We start from the raw sequence: 6,986 nt of genomic DNA, 5'->3' as shown, positions 1-6,986 counted from the left end.
TCGTGCTGTCGGTAGCCAAATTAGCCATTGGCTAATTTAAAAAAAAAAAGGCTAATAAAATTAGCAAATGGCTAAAATATTGGCTAAGCCATTTTCTGTCTTCTGATCTCAACAAACGGTTACATAATTTATCCGACACCTCAAATATATAATAATACCAAATATTCAATTAGCGTAATAGCGATCTCGCGACCAGTAACGAGCAATGGTGTCATCCAGAATACAGCGTAGGTTTGCTTATTTTAAAGTTACAGTCTCTGGTTACCATATTATAACATCATGTACAAATATGAAACACAAGCTCAAATGCATTTTTAAAAAACTTGTGTGTGTTCGCTATGAACGGATATCATCAAAAGTATATGCTCGATTCTTCGCCTGTGTCGCCATTGCTTGGCAAAGCACAAACGGCAGCCTGTTGTCAATTCAGTTAACACATGCGTTTTAGGATTTGAAATTGTAGGGTTCGTCTCAAAAAATGAAATGAGAAATCTTGTGCTGTATATAGAATGTTCGGTTTGATCTTGACAACGTATTATCGACAATCGTACCTTCCTATTTCAGAATTAATATTTTATAAAGTGATAGTAGAACTTTCAAAGAGTAGTTTGTATACTATTAACACATTGATCATGTATATATTTTTTTGAATAAAACATACTAACATAGACAATAAACTTTTTCATTTCTTAATTTTATGTGTTTTAAAATTGACAAATTCAAATAAATATTCTTTCATTTGGAAAGGGTAAACTTTGTTTTGTTTAACGACATCAGTGTTAGAGCATATTGATTTAAGAGGAAACGGGTGCAGGGAGAGGGTATTGAGGGTCGAAACCTTTACCTGCCCAAGCTAAAAAAAATAAATATATATTTTCTGGGGGAGCATGGCCCCATATAAACTTCGCTCAACACAGTCTATAACCCCAACCCCGCTGAAATCCCTGGACATGTGCCTTGGAAACCCGCTATATTTTTTTTTAGCAAGGGATCGTTTATATGTACCATCCCACAGACAGGATATCACATACCGTGGCCTTTTATATACCGGTCATGGCGCACTGGCTGGAATGAGCCTGCCGATGGGGATCGATCCTAGACCGACCGCGCTTTTCCAAAAAACACCTTTTTAGGTCCAAGTAATGAATAGAAAAAAAGAAAAAAATGTAACGATGCACTCAACACATTTTATTTACGGTTATATGGTGTCAGACATATTGTTAAGGACCACACAGATTTTGAGAGGAAACCCGCTGTCGCCACTACATGGGCTACTCTTTCCGATTAGCAGCAAGGGATCTTTTATTTGCGCTTCCCACAGGCAGGATAGCACAAACCATGGCCTTTGTTGAACCAGTTATGGATCACTGGTCGGTGCAAGTGGTTTACACCTACCCAATGAGCCTTGCAGAGCACTCACTCAGGGTTTGGAGTTGGTATCTGGATTAAAAATCCCATGCCTTGACTGGGATCCGAACCCAGTACCTACCAGCCTGTAGACCGATGGCCTAACCACGACACCACTGAGGCTGGTTAATGAATAGAAACAACATATAGTCTAGATAAATGTTACGTAAATCGAACACAACCCCCTCTTCTTCTACCCCTAAAGCGTTATGTAATTATTAACACCCCTTACATGTAACGCATATGCCAACCGCTGGCCACTGTTAAAATGTCAAGGCAAATCCCTCACCGACACCTGGAAAGGTGTTATACCATACATCTATGGATATAAATATGTTTTGGAGATATGAGACGACCCCTCAATCAAGTCAGTTAAATTTGTTCAAAATCACGTGAGAAGCTCGGCGCCTGCGCAAATCAAATAAAGTCCCAGTTCTACTGGCGTCCCGCTAAATGAAGAAAAACAAAGCTGGCCATTGCGTTTGTAGTTAACCTAGATAATGTAGATAAGCGAGCATTGCGAAACTATAGCGATGTGGTGGACCTTTCATGTACCAAACAGAACTGGATTATCTATTCTAAATGCTTCAATAATAAAAATATTCCATGGACTGCAGCTTTAATAATCACAATAATTAATTTTAATGGCATGCATTCAACATGTATGACAGCAATGTCTGGAAGATCTGTAACTTGTTATTTTAACTTTGTAAAGTCTTTGAACCAAAGTAATACAAACAGACCGACAATGTGTGTCAATTTGAATACACATGCCAGATCAGGGCCGAAAGATATGTAGACTATCTCAAGGGCTGAGTTTAGCCAGACCAAGCGAAAACAAAACGTTCTCTAGACTGATTTGTGCGCTTCATGTTAAACCAAATGGACATGACGAATACCAATCTAATAGTTCACGAACGTTAGGAAGAACGTTTGTTGGCTGAACTGAGAACAGCTCTCGGCGAGAATATACGTCACACTTCAGTCAGCTGACATCCGCATGTCAAGAGACATTGTTGCGGACATTAAACAATACAATTACACAGAAGTAAATCTTGTTGTAATTTTGTAGAAAAAAAAATAGTTGTTCACATCAATGAATACCTAACTGCAGTTGTTTTTAAATTTCCTTTGTCTTTGTTAATTTCGTACCTATGGTCGAGAGCACGCATTCAGATCGCGATCGTGGGAAATGAACATGCAGTATTTATACAGATTGCAGTTAAATGTACACTGAATAAAATTAGTTTACAATAATCATACTTGTTAGACAATTTTAGATATAAATTTGTAAGACTGAGGTGACATTTAATAAGTTAGCTGGATTTTTTTAAAAATAATAAATGGAATATACTGTGAAGTCGGCATTCTTAGCCTAGGTATTTTGCAAGCAGAAATCACAGCAAGCATTTAACACAACGCTGAAATCAACAGCAACAACATGACACAAATTTTGAAATTGTTTGGGGTGGGGAATTGATGGGTTATTTAAACAAAAGTATCCACCCACCCCCATATTTCTGTATGTTTGTTAATTTAATGTCATAGGCCTTAGAAGTGAGTGTGGGTGTACGGGGTACTGGCTTCCAACTCTGAAGATAATGCATTCCCCCCCTCTGAAGAATTGAAGATATATATTAACTACCCCTACCCCAATTGAGGTTTTGTTATTAAGATTTATTCCAGTTTGTACACAATTAGCTGAAAAAGATGCATTTTCATATTCATATATAAATACTCTGTACAGTACTGCGTAAAACAGTTTTGGCTAAAGTATTTTCAAATTGGCTAATAAAAATTCCATTTGGCTAATATTTTGGCTACAGATATTTTTGATCCATGGTGAGCCCTGAATACAGCTGACCTAAATCGCGTTTATATACACAAAAACAGGTGAATGATTTATTTTGAAATTATGATATAATTATTGATCATTCTAATAAGTTTGTTTTATTGCACCCTTAACAGTAAATATGTTGATACTTAATTAACCATTGAAAAAGGAATTGAATTTTAATTCGTTCAAAACACCGACAACATGACAACTTCCTAAGCATACTTAAGCAAACTACCAAGTGCGCCGAATCACTGGACGCGCCGATACACCGGACACGGTTGTATTCTATGAAACCATCTGCTATACAAAGGCACAGAAAGTACTCGCCCTCTCGATAAATGTGAGTAAAAATTATGACGGACGAGTTAAAAAATGCAACTACCAGTCCAACGGGCGATCTCTCTTTTTCTGACTAATAGACGATGGAAACAGAGCCGGTCAAAGGTCAATACTTCCCTGAAATTGCTTGTTTATGTTGAAAGTATGTTGCTGCTGTGTTTTGAATAGATTGTTCTGTTAAATACTTGCTGGATGTCACTTGAATTTTGTAATTCTATATGAAAGAAATGTGAAAACATTTATATCAGAATATAAACGTTTATGGGCTAATAGGAATAACATCACTTTCAATTATTGTCTGTCAGAAATATTTAATCCTTTTTTTATCTTGTAGATTTCATTGTAAGCAGTACTTAGAGCTCTACATGTATTTTGGATGTACCATACAAGTCGAAACCTACCCAACCATAACATAGGTCAATCCACTTTTTAATCCAAACATATAGTGACAACTCTTATGTTGATCAATATTTATAATACCCCCATATTTTTTAAACAATTATGTAGCTATAACATTTGGTCAGAATGTTTATTTTTTAATTTTTTATTAAATATAAAATTTTACTTTTAATTTACCTTGATGTCTATAATTATACTATAACAGTAAAGTAAAAAAATATTTAATGAATGTCTTAATGAAGTAAATATTATGTATTTAATTAGTATTTTATTTGCAAAACAGAGTATATTAATTAGTATTTTTTAAGTAGCATTTGGGCCATTTTCCAGCATACAGTGCATGTCTCAGTCATTGGCCATCCATGGGTGAACTGTCAGGGTTGAACATAAAACAACACAGCAACTAACAATGACCACTGATAGTACAATGTACACATATGTACATATGCATAAGGACGGAATAGATAATGCACCTCAATACTAAACAGTGTATGTTAAATATAGAGTGTGGAACCTAAAATTAAATAGGTAAAATGTAATTAATATTTATCAAAATATGGTTACTGATAAGTAACAGCTGTTTACATGTAAATTACTGCATGAGCATGATGCAATACAGAATTTATGAATTGTTTTATTTACCTAGTGAGTGGCTATAACAAAATGACATATTCCATAAAAAAAATTTCGAAATACATTATTATTATTTTTTTATATACTACTCAAAAGAATTTAAGGGTCAGACGATATTTTCGACATTATTTTCTGAATGTCAATTATATTAGCTAGACCATAATGTCACACATGGTATTGTTCCATTTTGACGAAAGTGGGTCTAAGCAACCCATAAATGAATTAAAATCCACTGTCATTGACACTGTCGACTAGGCGAAAACATGCTTACATTTGCACGTAAATTAGGGCGAAAGCGAAAGGTCTGCTAAGTGCCCATAACTTGCTTTTTCACAAAGCGCTTCATTTACTAAGCAACGAATTCTGTTCGAAATCGTCCACGTTCGGAAGACCCGAAGCACTACAAATAGAGAGGACCGCTACATCACCAATATGGCTCTACGTCAACGCACAACCACTGCACGCCGATTACGTGACAATCTGCGGACTGCGACTGGAACTCGAGTGTCTGATCAAACCATACGCAATCGTCTGAGAGCCAATAATCTACGCTGCCGTCGCCAGGCTGTTCGACCACCACTCGTACCACGTCACAGAACGGCCAGACGTCATTGGTGCACGCTTCATCTGCGGTGGCAACGTGTTCAGTGGGGTCGAGTGATGTTCACTGATGAGTCCAGGTTTAGTCTCCAGTTCAACGACGGTCGGGTTCGTGTCTACAGACGTCCTGGGGAGCACTTCGCTGACGTTAACGTTAGACAACGTCACCGTTTCGGTGGTGGCAGCGTCATGGTGTGGGGCGGCATCTCTATCCACCACAGGACCCCCCTCTATGTGGTGGATGGCAATCTGAATGGAATCCGCTATCTGAATGAGATTATCCGGCCGTTGGTTCTCCCAGGCCTTCAGCAGATTGGCGGCGGGGCAGTTCTGCAGGATGACAATGCCAGACCCCACCGCGCCAGGGTGGTAACGGACTTTCTCAGACAACAAGGTATCGCCAGGATGGATTGGCCAGCATATTCGCCTGACTTGGCCCCAATAGAGACGCCTGGGACAAATTAGGCAGGAGAGTTCGGGATAACCATGCCCCTCCGGCCAACCTTCATGATCTGGGTCAACTTCTTATGGCAGAGTGGCAGGCCATTCCCCAAGAGTTCTTCAGCATGAGGCAACGATGTGTCGAGTGTATTCGCGCCAGGGGTGGATTCACACACTATTAAACGAATGTTTTAATGTGTAAAATCCATGTTTGACAACCTTCAACTTTGACAGCATGTCATGTGACTTTCTTGTATACAGTGACGTTTATTTGTGTTTTTTTGTAAATATGGAACAATAAATTAAATTTTTGGTGTAGTTTACATCATCAATCTAATACACTCTGAAACTTATTTGGTTATAAATTTTTGACCCTTAAATTCTTTTGAGTAGTATATATCTATACAAGCATCAGGGCAACCAGGATTTGACATGACAAATTTCAATCACTTGTTCGATATGTTGTTGCTTAACCCCATGTCTGATGTTTCTTTAATGTTGTAATTGCATATCTTTTTTCTTAATACATTAATACATACACAGGACTTCTAGATTATGGTAGCCCCACTTCCATGGCTAATAATATTCAATGTTGGGCTAGTAAATAACTAATATTGCCATGCCCGATGGCTAGTGAAAAAAAGTTGCATTTAAGTCTTACTTTGTAAATACGAATATGCTGCCCCAACCCCACCCTTCAATCTTGGTGTTTTTAATCTCTTTAGGTAACATATCCGATTATTACTATTAGTAAAATTGTAATAACGGGAGGGTAAACTCAAATAAGAGCCTTATGTGTTGAAAAGATGCATACCCGGACCACCAACACATACTGACACTTTAACAAATGAAAAACGCGTAATTTTAGTGTTAATAAAAAAACATGATTGTTCCTTCTAATTGGGGACAGCCATTTTGTTTGGTTTTTGTGACGTCCAGTGGTAAACCTTGGGGCAAAGTGACGTCAGCTCCGTCAAATTCCTCTTAAGCACAGTGTAAATAAACGCTCTAATTTACGACAAGGTGCTTCGCTTTCATCAACCTGGCTTGTAAAACAACAAAAATGACTTGATAGTATAATAAACTATTTAACTAAATATATTTCAGTTTGTATCAATAGAATGAAATGGAATTATAGTATTTTTCTCTTTAAAAAAATCCAAAAAAAAAGAAGAGCTTATTAATATTATTAGGCCTATTGGTAGGGTACATTCGAGCAAAAACGACAACTCACGATACCCAGGTGATAATTTTCTTTTCTTTGGGACTACGTAATTGGTCAGTTTTGTGATTTTAGATGGGAAAGTCTACTTAATCAAGGGTTTTACGG

The 6,986-nt window shown here is 37.3% G+C and overlaps 1 protein-coding gene across 1 annotated transcript in view; it reads left to right on the top strand.

Annotated features, from left to right (window-relative positions):
- Nucleotides 1–6,986, top strand: part of LOC121384371 (ubiquitin thioesterase ZRANB1-like) — a 36,418-nt gene that overhangs the window by 1,396 nt on the left and 28,036 nt on the right. The window lies entirely within an intron of this gene.

This window comes from Gigantopelta aegis, chromosome 10 (assembly GCF_016097555.1).
Source record: "Gigantopelta aegis isolate Gae_Host chromosome 10, Gae_host_genome, whole genome shotgun sequence".
In the NCBI taxonomy this organism is placed as follows: Eukaryota; Metazoa; Mollusca; class Gastropoda; order Neomphalida; family Peltospiridae; genus Gigantopelta; species Gigantopelta aegis.
This window is presented reverse-complemented; position numbering and strand designations above follow the sequence as displayed.